At 44.3% G+C, this 12,977-nt stretch overlaps 1 non-coding gene across 1 annotated transcript; it reads left to right on the top strand.

Moving 5' to 3' along the window:
* The first annotated feature begins 12,499 nt into the window (after window positions 1-12,499).
* On the top strand, window positions 12,500-12,629 carry LOC141415300 (small nucleolar RNA SNORA51). Its single transcript, XR_012440281.1, has one exon. It is a non-coding gene; the product is annotated as a small nucleolar RNA SNORA51 (small nucleolar RNA).
* The last annotated feature ends 348 nt before the right edge of the window (window positions 12,630-12,977 follow it).

Below are 12,977 nucleotides of genomic sequence, written 5' to 3'. Positions count from 1 at the left end.
TTGTTATAGGGTGGGGCAGGATCTGGTTTGCATGCTCTCTGAGAAGTTCCCTGAGAAGGCAGGTAGTCAGCCAGAGAAGCAGAGTCTGTTGGAGGCAAGTTTTTCTAAGAGAAATGGGTGGCCATACATTATCTAAGACCCAAATAGGAATACTATGAGGAGCATAAAAAGGTGTCTGCTCAGGGACTACATACCTAGGAATCTAAATTCTGCAAAATCCTATAACTGCCAGGAAAACTGTAAGTTGTCTTATGGTATGGGGGTTGGGAAATGGAAGATTGGGTTGATGCATTTAAGACTCAGGGAGTGAGTCTGTCCCTTTAAGGCCACACCTAGGTAGGTGACCTGTGGGAGGCAGGGGCTGTCAGGATTTAAATGTAACACTCTTGGATAAAAGAAAGCTTTAGCTCATTATTTATATAAATTGACACTTTTAACCTTTTAAATATTTGTACCATATTTAGATAAAGTATAACATAACACTGTTACAAGGTGGTCATTTAAGACACATAAGCAAATATGTAAATGAACTCTGATTTAGTAGTACTTAAAAGCTTGACAAGATCAGCAGAAAACACAAATAATTTCTTTGATAAAATCTTTCTCTGTAATGGTTTTTTGTAGATGTTACTCAGAGCAGGATAATATTAAGATAACCTTGTTATTTCATAGACATAGAGGATTTGATTTTAGTTTGACATGACCCTAAAAATCTTTTAGGCAACTCTTAGATTACATTCAACTTTAACTTTATCATACACCGAAGATTTTATTATACACTTTTCAAACTTACTCAGACCCTCATACAACATACTAAACCCTTTGATGGTTTGTCCTCATCTTTCCAATTTGAAACAATCTTTAGGACAAACCCTTCTTTGCAAAATCCCTTCTCATCCACAAACCATTCCTTTTTCTTTAACTTCCCAAAAAACACATTTATTACCTATCTATACCCTTTCCAGTTGTTTACTTTGTAACTTGTGTTTTAAAATTAACTTTATAAGAATTTTAAATTTATTATAGGGGCTGGAGCAACTCATTAGTAGCCCTTATTGTTTTAAGGAATAGGCATAAGGCCTCATCATTCCTCAGGCTTGAGGGGATATTGTTTTTGATGTGGAAACTGTGAGGGATTTTTGAGTTTTATTTGAATAGGGAGGGCCGTCCTGGCTCACCCTACACTCGTCTCATCAGTCCACACTATGGAATCTCTTTGTTGCTGAAGGAGGTGGCAGCAGAGATAGCTGCCTGGGGGGAGGAGAATTTGAGCTTTTAATTGAGATAGTAAATCCTGTCCCCACAGGGACACTGGAGTTTCAGGTACTATGAGGAAAGAGTGACAGAAGAGGTGGTCTCCCCAAGAGCAGGCCAGAGGCCAGGTAAACTAGCGCTCTACAGGCTGGCCAGATTTGCCCCGAACGATAACTTTTGTCATTGGACCAGGGACCAGAGAAAAAGGTAAAACAGAGAAACAGGCTCCACTGTCTAGGAGGAAAATGACCTGTTGTTGTTCTGCCATTATGGCTCCTCAACACTGATGCCAAGAAGTGGAGTGTGGACAGGAGGCTTGGACCCATCAATCCATAGAAGGTGGCACCTCACCTTCCATCTGGTGACGGGGGCACTTAGACCTCCAGTGGTTACCCTTGCAGAGGGCAGGGTCCCAGTTGGGGGTGGGGCTGTCTCCCAGGCTGTCCCCCTTAAGCATTCTCTGCAGAAGTGCCCCTCCTGCCCACCACAGTAGCAAGTTCAGGATACAGGCCCCAGTCGGGTGGGGCCCCCTCTAAGAGCAGCAATGACGCCATGGTGTCTCTTATCTTTTTCTCTCCTTTTAGTAAGGTCCCGGACATACATACATGGCCATAAATACAGACATGGCTAGCTGTATTACTTGGCTTAATGACTTCCCTTCAGCCACAGTCTGAGTTTTTTATGAATATCTGGGGCTGACTGTTAGAAATTTATCTTTGAGGAGAACCTCTCTCACCTGTGATTCTGAGTCCACCGTGGTATACTTTCTTATAAGTTGTTGCTGTAAAGTAAAGTTGTTATTTTACATTGACACCTGACACTCTGGAGAGGAAATCTCTGAACTGTTCTGGGCCTCAGTTTCCTCGCTTGAAGAATGAGGGATCTGGTCTAGGTTAAACTATGTTTTTCCACTATGAGATGGCTGAAGTGACATTAATGCCACTTACCTTCTTTACTTTTTTTTTTTTGTAATGCTGGGGAATTGAACCCAGGGCTTTGCACATGCTGGGCAGACATTCTCCCATTGAGCTACTTCCATAGCCCCAAATATTATTATTTCTTACTTTGGCTATACTGGGCTTGAACTCAGGACTTTATGCTTGTAAAGCAGCGCTCTACTGCTTGAGTCATATAATCATTTCCAACCTGAGTGGCCTGGGCCAGAACCCATTGCTTTTCTAATGAGATAAGAGTCTGATCTAGAAGCATATCCTTTCATGTCAGTTGAAAGGTTTGGATCACAAAGTTAAAGGCTTGAATGTATTTGTCTGGGCATCAGTACAGCTGTTTAGATGTCTTAAAATTTCCCTTAGATCTGATAACTGGAAGGGGACATACGATTTGCCCTCTTCCTACCATTGCCTGTTGGAGAGGGAAGCACTCATTAAGAGGTTCTGAGTACTGGGGTGGCTTAGAAGGTAGAAATTTGTATAGGGGACCTCAGTTTACTTTTTTACTTTTATAAAAAAGGTCTAATTGGAGTGGTATTGTAATTTAAGGAACCCTGTGAAGGCCACTTCTCTTGGTCACCCAAGGCATACTGAGGCTGAACTCAGTACAAAGCTTCCAACATCTACCAGCCAGAAGACTGGAAGATGCAGGTCCCATCTAGAAAGAACAAAACGTTAGGATCCTGTCTTTTAGCTAACAGCAGGCGGCCTCTTTAATAAAGGCTATCTTTTTAACAAAGAAATCATGTGTAAAGTTAGAGAAGGGCATTCAGAGGGCATTTCAGACCAAGAACAGTGCCATACAGGATTAGTGTTAATATCTGGAGGGGAAAATTTATGCTGAGGCCAAAGGTATAGAAAACTCTAAATGAGAAGTTTAGAGACCACAGTAATGTCTATTTAGTTATTTCTGGAACTATAACCTTGAGCTAACAATCAGCTTACAAGGGCTGGGTCTGATGCCCTGAGGTGTGAGGTGGGGCTAGGAGCAGGACTTGTGCAAGGCGCCACTCCCTCCACACACACCTGGGACAAATGACCCTGTCTGCCTAGGCCTGATCCTGCGGCCCGTCACCCCTCCCCCCTTCCTGTGTACTCTGCACGTGTTTATTCTAGGAGAAGTGGCGGTGGGCTACAGCCATCGCCACGTGTGGCTGGCTGTCCAGGATTTGCTGGGTCCTCTATGGATTTCTTGGCTATGGCAGGTGTTTTTGCTGTGTCCAGAAGCCGGCATCCTGTGCACAGGTGTGCCTGTTTGCTTTCCCTCCTCCCCTTGTCAGGGCGGAGTTAGAGTGTAAGCGTGGCAGTTGCAGGTTTTTGCAAGCGCTTTTGTAAAGCAGCTGATTTAAAGTTACTTTAGACTGAGAGGCCTGGAAAACTAGTTGGAATAACTTAAGTCATAAGGTACCATGCTACAGGTTTTTCATGGGAGGCAGGGTCCCAGTAAGCCCAGGGAGGGGAAGGCAGAGACAGAGGACATGTGGTGAGACCATGGAGGAGGCAGAAAGGTGTCCTGACATCTTAGGTATGGGAGGGGAAGGCAGAGCCTGGAGGCATGATAAACGCCTAGCCATCACCTGTGTCTCCAGGTTGCTCCAATTGATTGGTACTGGCAGGCTTTCAGGAAACAAAACCTCCATTCTCCGGTCACTGAATAAAGCATGAGCTCTCTCAGAGCTGGAATCGCCTCGAGGTCAGAATTGGCAAGGAATGGCTTGCTTAACTCCATGATGGGGAAAGTTTTTCAGGAAGATAGGAGGAGATAGCTATGGTCTGTTTACATGGGGAAGGAGGAGGTTTGGAGAGGAATTGGCTGATTTAGAAACTGGTTTACAGGCTGATAGGATCTGTGCAGGGGAACAGAAAGTACAGAGGGAGGATTTGAAGTCAGAGAGACAGATTTAGACAGAGGTATGAAAAGGCTTGGACATAATGAAATCTCTCCCCATCGTCCCGATTGCTCACAGTAGTTATATGTCCCATAAAAGGTTGGGATTTAAAGACCTGAAAAGGGGCCAGTGACTTTGGTTGTCTAAAGGATAAGTGGGCCAAATTTGGGTGCAAAAGCAGATCAAATTTGGGTGCAAAAGCAGATCAAATTTTTTGGTTTTATGTTTGGGGTCAAACCCAAGGTGTCCAAATTATTGAGGAGGCATCTCAATGGGGAGTCAGACGGCAGAGAAGACGTAGAGGCACCCATTATGAGGGACCTGGTCCCGGAATGGGAGAGGAGGATATTATGTACTGTGAAGCATCCTTGCACAGCACAAATATCTGAAAAGAAAACGCAAAGCGCACGTGACTTGGCCGTTGCTGAGTGCAGGGGGTTTTCAGGCCAGAGGCCAGCAGCTTGGATTACCTAGGCCTAGGTTTTGTAGGGTCCCGGACCCTGTAAAATACAAACCCTGCGGAGAAGGGGATTCCTCTACCGTCTGAGCCACCCAGAGATAGCCCAAAGCATGGGAAGTGTTCTAAAACCCAGAGACACCAAAGGGAGCCCAAAAAGGGTAGGTGGACTCACCAAAGAAGATGTCCGGTGTTGGATGCAAGTGAGGGCGATCGGGAGGATGAGTCCTGGCCAGTCATGTCCTCAGGGTGGTCGTGGAGTGAGTTGGAATCGGGGTCCCACCAGGATTAGTGGGGAACCCCGCTTCGAGTCATGGCACCAAATGTAAGGAAATATAGGCCCCAAAGTGACCACGTGGAGAGGAGTGGTCTGGCCAAGAGATTCTTTATTGGCGGGTGGGAGAGGGAGAGAGCAGAGAGCCAAGAGAGAGAGGGAGAGAGGGGCAGGGGCTTAAATACCCCTCAGTGGGACTCAGCATGATCTGATTGGTTAGGATCTTATGGTTCATGCTGATTGGAGGTTGGGGCAGAAGGAGGATTCAAGCTAGACTTGAGGCAGGACTGTGACCCTGGGAGGCAGGACCGTGACCCTGGAAAACAGGAGCTTAAGGGTACAGTAAGAACCGAAACCTATTGGCGCCATTATTGCCAACACGTTGAGTATAGAGATATCTCATATACTTCTTGTCCTCCACCCATACATAATTTTCCAGGCTGTCAACATCTCCTACCTCTGTCACATTTGAAGGTCTTCAATTGACACATCATTGTCACCCTAAGTTCACAGCTTACATTAAGGCTCACTTTTGGTGCTCTACATTCTTTGGGTTTGGACACATTTAAAATGGCCTGTATCTACCATTACAGCTGCATATGGAGTGTTCTTGCCAACATACAAATCCTCTGTTCTGTCTATTCATCCCTCCCTCTCTCCTCAACCTTTAATAACCTCTGATCATTTTACTGTCTCCACAGTTTTACCTTTTCCAGAGGGTTTTACAGTTGGAATTACACGGTATGTAGCCAGGACATGAGTGAGCACAGAACACAGGGAGCCAGGCATCCCAGCAGAAGATGAATGCGTCCCTTTCTCTCTTCACAAGGTCCTGAGCCTGTCAGCCAGACTGGGGAGGAAGGCAGGGCTGGTCGTAGAATCCTTATTTCCCTAGGAAGGAAACTCTGGTTCTGAGAGATCAAGAGAATTTCCTACTGTCCTCAGAGCAGGACCTTCATGTGTCTGCCTTGAGCTCAGTGCTTTTTAAAAAATCATAACACATCACCAAGTAAAATTCCTTAATTTGTGCTCACCTGGAGAATATTTCACCTACTGCTCTGTTTGGCGACCAGCCTCTTGTCTCTTTCTTTAGCGGTGGAGAGACGAATTCCTTTTCCTTGGGGAAGAGAAATTCAAGGTTTGTTGCCTTTGCCAATAATGAAAACGTTGGAAAGCCAGCTGGCACCTTCTCATGAACCACAGTGACAGAGCCAGGGCATCTCTCTCTGCTGGTTGAGCTCAGGGCTCTTTTATGCTGCTTGGAAGGTCAAGGGACCAGTGTCTCCTTCTGAGAAAACAGCCTTCCAGAGAAGAACCCAGAGTATCAAGCACACCCTCAGACCAGAGAGACCCAGGCTTGCACTCAGGGTGGAGACAGGTGGAACATGGGACTCTCACCTTGGCCAGAAGATGCTGGTCTAGATGAAGCCTGGCTCCTGTGGAGATCCTGGGATGCACAGACTGCCTGGATCCTAGTCAGTTTATTGGAGAAGTTTATTGGAGAATTGTAAAGTATGCTGGGTGATCCAAGCTAAACAGAACTGAATCCTACACATTAAGCTACCTCTGTCTGTATGCTTACTTATAGTTTGCAAGTTGCATTAAAAATTGTCTATGACTTGCTTTAGTGTCCCCCCTCCCTTTGGTGGCACTGGGGTTTGAATTCATGGCCTTGTATTCTAGGAGGCACTCTATCACTTGAGCCATGCCCCAGTTCTTTTTGCTTTAGTTATTTTTAAAAAGGGGTCTTGAGTTTATGCTTGGGCTAGCCTGGACCACAAACCTATTTATGCTTCCTAAGTAGCTGGGATGACAGGCATGCACCACCACACCCAGCTTTTATTGGTTGAGATTGGGGTCTGGCAAACTTTATATCCAGGCTGTCCTGAAGCTTCAACCTTCCCCATATCCTTCTCTCATATAGCTGATTATAGGACTGAACTAGGATTATAAGGCCTATTATACATTTTTTTTTTGGCAGTACTGGGGTTTGAACTCAGGGCTTCATGCTTGCTAGGCAGGTGCTCTGCCACTTGAACCACTCCATTAGGCCCCTGTTGTTCATTCATATTCTGGTTTTTATGTTTGTTTATAAGTTCTTTAATTTCTAAGGGCAGAACTCAGTTATAAGGGCCACTGTCTGGGTGGGAACAGCAGGCTGTTGAGTGACCTGCAGAAGCTGGGGGTAGGGGCAGGACCATTGCTGTCACACCAGTCTTAATCTGTGGAGCAGTTCTGGGACTTTTTTTTTTTTTTTTGGTGGCACTGAGGTTTGAACTCAGGGCCTCATGCTTGCTTGTCAGGCAGTCTTACCACTTGAGTCTCTCTGCTAGCTTGGGGAGCAGTTTTGGTTGTTGAGGAATGGTATGACAGTGCACTGTTATCAGAGAACATAAAATATACACAGCTATGAAAACTGACTTTTGCAATAGTTAGGGACTGACTGACTGTGAGAAAATTTAGCAATGATTGCTAAAATTCTAAGGCAACTGACATTCAATGATATTGTCATCACCTATTTACTTGTCCACAGTTGTATCTAGACTATAAGGTGTTTCTGTTTATAGAGTTAGGCATTTAGAAATTGTTTGGTGAATTAAACTATTGAATGCAATTGATGATAGAAATCAATTAATTTTAAAAAATATCATCTTCTGAAGCCAGGTGCCAGAGTGTACATTTGCAGTCCCAATTTCTTGGGTGGCTGAGGTGGGAGGATTTTGAATTTGAGGCCAGCCTAGGCTACACAGCAAGTTCAAGGCCAACCTAATCAACTTATTAAGACCCCATCCAAAAAAAGAGTCATATTTTGGATAAATTGGTTTCACCTTAAATCCACTTTGTGACAAAACAGGGATATGTAAAGTTAATGAGTGAGTGACTGAATAAATCTGATCAAAACAGTAAGTGAAACAAACAAGAAACTTCCTGGCCAGCCATGATGGAGTGGGCTCTGGGCATCCACTGCTCTGAAGAGCCTTTGGGCTCCTCAGAGTTGCATAGTGGTCCAGCTCAGTTTTGAGGGAGACCAAAGGACCAATGCCAAAGTCACCTACTTGACTCACAGGCAACTCTTACTGTTGCTCTGCTTGTGGGCCAGCTTGCAGCATGGAACCTGGTGCAAGTCAAACCAGTCCTGCAGAATCATGACGGGAGCAGTTCACCCTTTCAGGAATCCTGAGTTTTCTTCTTTTGTACAGGGGCCAGAGCCATGCTTCATGACTCAAGAGCATATTCCCATTTGAGTTTTTCACAAGACTGACCATGTTCTGTGTGTCAGCTTTTTCTGTGATTTTCTTCTCCAAAGCCCTTTTCTCATGGTAACCTGTGCTGGCCTGGGGACAGTGGATAAGACCTGGTTAATCTCATTGAAAGTAACAGCCTTCAAGGAACAGACTCTTAAGTGAGACATAACTCAGTGCCAGAGGAGAAGGGAAGGTGCGCCACAAGTCCTTTCCTTCTATGGGTCCGTTTGTCTATTGCCAGATGCCAGGCTGGGTGCTCTAGAAGATAGAACACAGACACAGACACATAGACACACAGACACTTTCCTCTTCAGATCTTACAAACCAGTGGAGGCAGCAATTCAATGCAGAGGTCACTATAATACAGACAACATATACGAAGAACAGCCACTTTTGATTTAAATAATGATTTGCCGATTCCTCTAAAATGCTTCTTTTCTTCCTATTAACCTTTGTTTCCTCTCTGCAGTTATCTGGTTGCACTTTCCATGGACATTATGCAGAATAGCAGTTCCTATGAAAAACAAGAGCAACAAAAACAACAGCTTTCCAGTCAACTCTTATTAGTAGGAAAACACTAGAGATTGAAGGGTTGTGTGGGTCAGGGAACTGTTGCTTCAGGCAATCGACATGATTAGTTTATTCTCTGAAAAAGGGACATAAGGATTGCCCAGGAGCCAGGTTAAAAGCTGTGAAGTTACCTAAGGCCTGAGACTAGGTTTTCAGAACAGGAGAAGTGTAATGACCTGGGGGCCCAAGTCAACAGAGGCTCCCAGAAAGGACACAAGCAGTAATCTTGTCTACTCTCTTCTATACTCAGCATGAGACTTTAGGAAGTCACAGTGCTTCTCTGAACCTCAGTTTCTTCATTTGAATCTTGGCCATAAATGACTGTTGCATTCAGCTCACAGGGTTGTCCTAAGCACAAAGCAAGTGAACATATGCACACCCATTCTATCTCCCACTTAACATGGTATTTTGTGGGTGCCTCGTATTTCAGGGGAACTCATATTTCTTGGATCACTGGAAAAGAAGTGATTTGGCAAATATCCAACACTATGAAACAAGAGAAGAGACTCAGTGATTTCCCCATCACCCTTCCAAGGACTCCAAACAGCATTCTCAGGCAGACACTCTGGTGTGATGCACATGACTTGAGTTTAATCCAAATCATCTCAACAACCCACAAAGAAGGCATTTTTTTCCTTTAGACAAAGGAAGAAACCAAAGCTCAGAAGAGTTGCCTGAGTTCACGTGGAGATTTAAACTCAGACCTGTCTAATTCAAGGCACTTTTCACTGTGCCATATTGTTGTTCAGCTTTGACAGATGTGGAACTAAAACCCAGACCCATCAAGCAATCAGGGACCCATGTGCCCTGGAGAAACAAGAGAAGAGGTAATAGGATCTCTGGAAAGACCACACTGAGGAGACAGCTGCCCAGAGATGCCTGTGCCCAATAAATGGACATCAGCCCTTTATCTGTCTCTCTTTCTCCAGCATCGCTTAGGATTATCCCAAATCCCATAGCCCACAGACAAATCTTTTGGCCACATGTGAGGCTCTCTTCCAGCAGGTAGGCCAGGTGGACATGTCAGACAGACTCCTAGCTGGGAAGCAGCTTGAGAGTGGAGCAGGGATGTTAGGTGGGCAAGAGATGGTCTTTGCTCTAACTCCCTTTCTCAAGGCAGTGCTGCCTCCTCCTTCTGGCCTGCTTTCTGATGTCCCCAGAGCCTTTTCAAGTAGGGGGAGTAGAAGGACAGAGTGGCTGTGGCCAATCAAGAAGTGCTATCCTCTAATCAGGTCATCCAGGCAGCCCCTTGTCTAACCCAGCTGGCACTGAGCCTTTTGCCTGGGGATCATTCTGTTTTGTAACAGTTAAGCTGACCTCAAGCTAGGCCATTCAGTAGGGATCTTTGATCTAAACAAGCACAGCAGCCATCTCCTGGGAGAGCTCTGTCTTGCTGGCAGGTCTCCAGAAGGGGGCGTTGCTGTCACATGTGTCAATTGGATAGTCAGGTTTCAGAGCAAGCTGCTAGGAGTTAGCAAATAGCATCACCCCAGTTGACTGTTTGGGTGACCCAGGGTGAGCACTTGCTCAGGTTTTTCCATGAGTATAGAAGCATCAAAATTTTGTGCTAAAAAGAGCCTCATAAAATTTGTAGGAGAATGCAGAAAGATTATTAGATAGATGTTCATTATAAAAAAAAGTTAGTTTGCATTTTTATGTACCAACCACAGCTAGAAAACAAAAATGTAAAGTTAACATCTGTAAAGGAAACAAAAGCTCTCAGGTACCAGAAGTAAATGTAATGAAGCATATGTAAAAGCACACTGAAAATTAATAAGAAAAAGAGAAACAAGTCAACAAACAAAATTAAGCAAAAGATATGAACAGGCAATTCACAGAAAAAGAAATCTAAAAGGTCAGTAAATACCCAAAAGGTGTGCAAACTTACTGGTGACCAGAGAAACTAAATTAAAGCAAAGTAAGATACCATTATATATCTGTAAGGCTGGTAAAAACCAACATTTGTCAAAGAATTGAAGAAGATATGGAGCAAAGGAAAACACATTATCAGTGAGAATGTAAATCCATGCAACCATTTTGGGTAGTAATTTAGCAACTGCCTACCTAGCAAAGATGTGGAAGAACTTACTCATCAGTTCCACTTAAGAGACTCTCTTAATGTCCACAAGGATATTCAGAAGAATATATTATTAAATTGTTTAAAAAGAAAAAAACCCCAAAACATCCTAAGTGTCCATCAAGAGAAAAATGGATGAATAACATATGGAACAGTCATGCAACAGAATATTAGAAAGCCGTGAAAAGAAACAAACCAAAGCAAACATTTCCATATGGAAGAGAAGTGAAAAACTGAATTTTGACTGTGACAAGTCCATTAGGATTTATTTTACAAAGTAAAAAGTGTGTATGAGAGAGAGAGAGGGAGAAAGAGATGTTTGTTTATGTTCTGGGCTATAGGAACTAAGTTGACAAGTACTTTTGACATAATTTGCCACATTAATTTCTGGAGACAAATTATGGTTTTGTAGATCCTTTACCTATTAAAAACAGATGGACAAGAGTCATTTGTTTGTATATTTTACTCATCAGTTCTGACACTTGTTAAGGAGGCTAGAAGTTTGTTGCTATTCCCTCAAATGTCTGTTTGAGTGGGCCTGGGATTTGGAGATCCATAGGGCACGGTAGGGAGTGGGAAGGTGGACTTGGGATGGAGTGGGGTGGGAATGTGCCCCTCTCAGTATGCGCCCCTGCTAGGTCCTGCTGTGCAGGCCCTGCTTTCTTCATGTGGCATAGGATGATTGATGTCCAGCTGTTGCCTCAGGCGGCAGTCTTGGAATTCTTACTACATCTTAGGAGTCTGGCTCTGGCTAGTGAGGACGTTGCAGACAGCAGGTGTAGCCTCATCCCTGTGACCTGAGCGGGGGAAACCTCTCTTCTGGATCTCCACTTTGGACAACCTCTCTGGCCTTTCTCTCTGCCAGGGCCTTGTCCCCAGTTGCCTTCCTGATCTGGAATCAACTGACAAGCACCAAGCTGTGTAACGTCCCCTCCCTTCCCATAGGGAAATATCCACTGACTTTGTTGTCACGTCCTCAGTCAAATCAACAATAGGTAATGATTAAATGAAAAGAAACCCCCCCACCAAAAAAAAAAAAAAACAAAACAAAACAGTATTTCCAGGGATTGGGTTGTGAAAGCCAATACCATCAGGTTTGAAAGCAAAATTCTCTCTTTCTTCTGCTAGTCCCCACCCACCAAATAAAGTTTTCAGTCAAAAGGAGTGTTATTTTATTTTTTAAAATACTGCTTAGGAAATATTTTTTGAGCTTTGTAGTGTACTTGGAGAACAACAAGGTAGATTTGGATGTCATTCTCAAGGTGCTCACAGATCAGAGGGGGAAGACAGATGAGTGAACAGGCAACTACCAAAGGATAAGATAAGGGCTTACACAGACAAGGGCAGGATGTGATGGGGCCCACTGGAGACTTAAATCTGGAAGCCCAACAAGCCTTCCTGAGGAGGTGACATCTCAACTGGGACTTAAAGCCCAAGTGCTCTGTGCAGAGGTTGGGGATGAATGGAGGTGACTGTTAGAAGTAGAGAAAGAATGCTCCAGACAGAGGAAATCACAAGAGCAAAGGCTCTGTGGCCAAGAACACGGGCAGCAGGAAATAGCAAGGCCAAGAGTAGTTTGGAAGGAGGACACTGTGGGGTGTGGTGTTGGAGAGGAAACAGGGTAAGAGACTGTGAATGAATGAAGGACATCCTTTCCCTCAGCAAGTCTATGGGAAGAGGCTCCTCTCTCTTTTCCCTTCTCTGTCTTTTCTTTCTTTTCTTATGCCTTCTCATTACATTGGTCCTTCTGTGCACTTGGAAATGTGGTGGTGACTCCAAATAAGAAGTGATGGCTTACCACAGTCTGTGTTCTTACACTGACTGTACAATAAAGAGGAGGGAAAGTAAACCTACTCCATTATACCTCAGCCCAGGCCCTGGGTCTGGTCTGTATTGTGAATGGGAAGACATGGGGTGGGGTAAAAAAAAAAGAAGTGATGGTGTCAGTGGCACAGGGATGAGGTGTGTGGTAGGTTGCACATTGGTCCCCCAAAAGAGTCCACTTCCTAATCCCTAAAACCTGTAAATATGATACCTCCTAATGCAAAAGGCACATGTGGTGGATCTTGTCATAGGGACATTATTCTAGTTGATCTGAGTAAACCCAGGAAGACAGAAGGCCAGAGTCAAAGAGAGACTTGAAGACACTATGCTGCTGGCTTTGAACATGGAGGAAGGTGTTACAAGCTGAAGAATGCAAAGGTGGCCTTGAGGAGCTGGAAGTGGCACAAACAGATTCTCTTCTAGAACCTTCCAAAGGA

Source organism: Castor canadensis, chromosome 12 (assembly GCF_047511655.1).
Source record: "Castor canadensis chromosome 12, mCasCan1.hap1v2, whole genome shotgun sequence".
In the NCBI taxonomy this organism is placed as follows: Eukaryota; Metazoa; Chordata; class Mammalia; order Rodentia; family Castoridae; genus Castor; species Castor canadensis.
The sequence above is the reverse complement of the archived record's forward strand: the minus strand, read 5'-3'. Positions and strand labels throughout refer to the sequence as shown.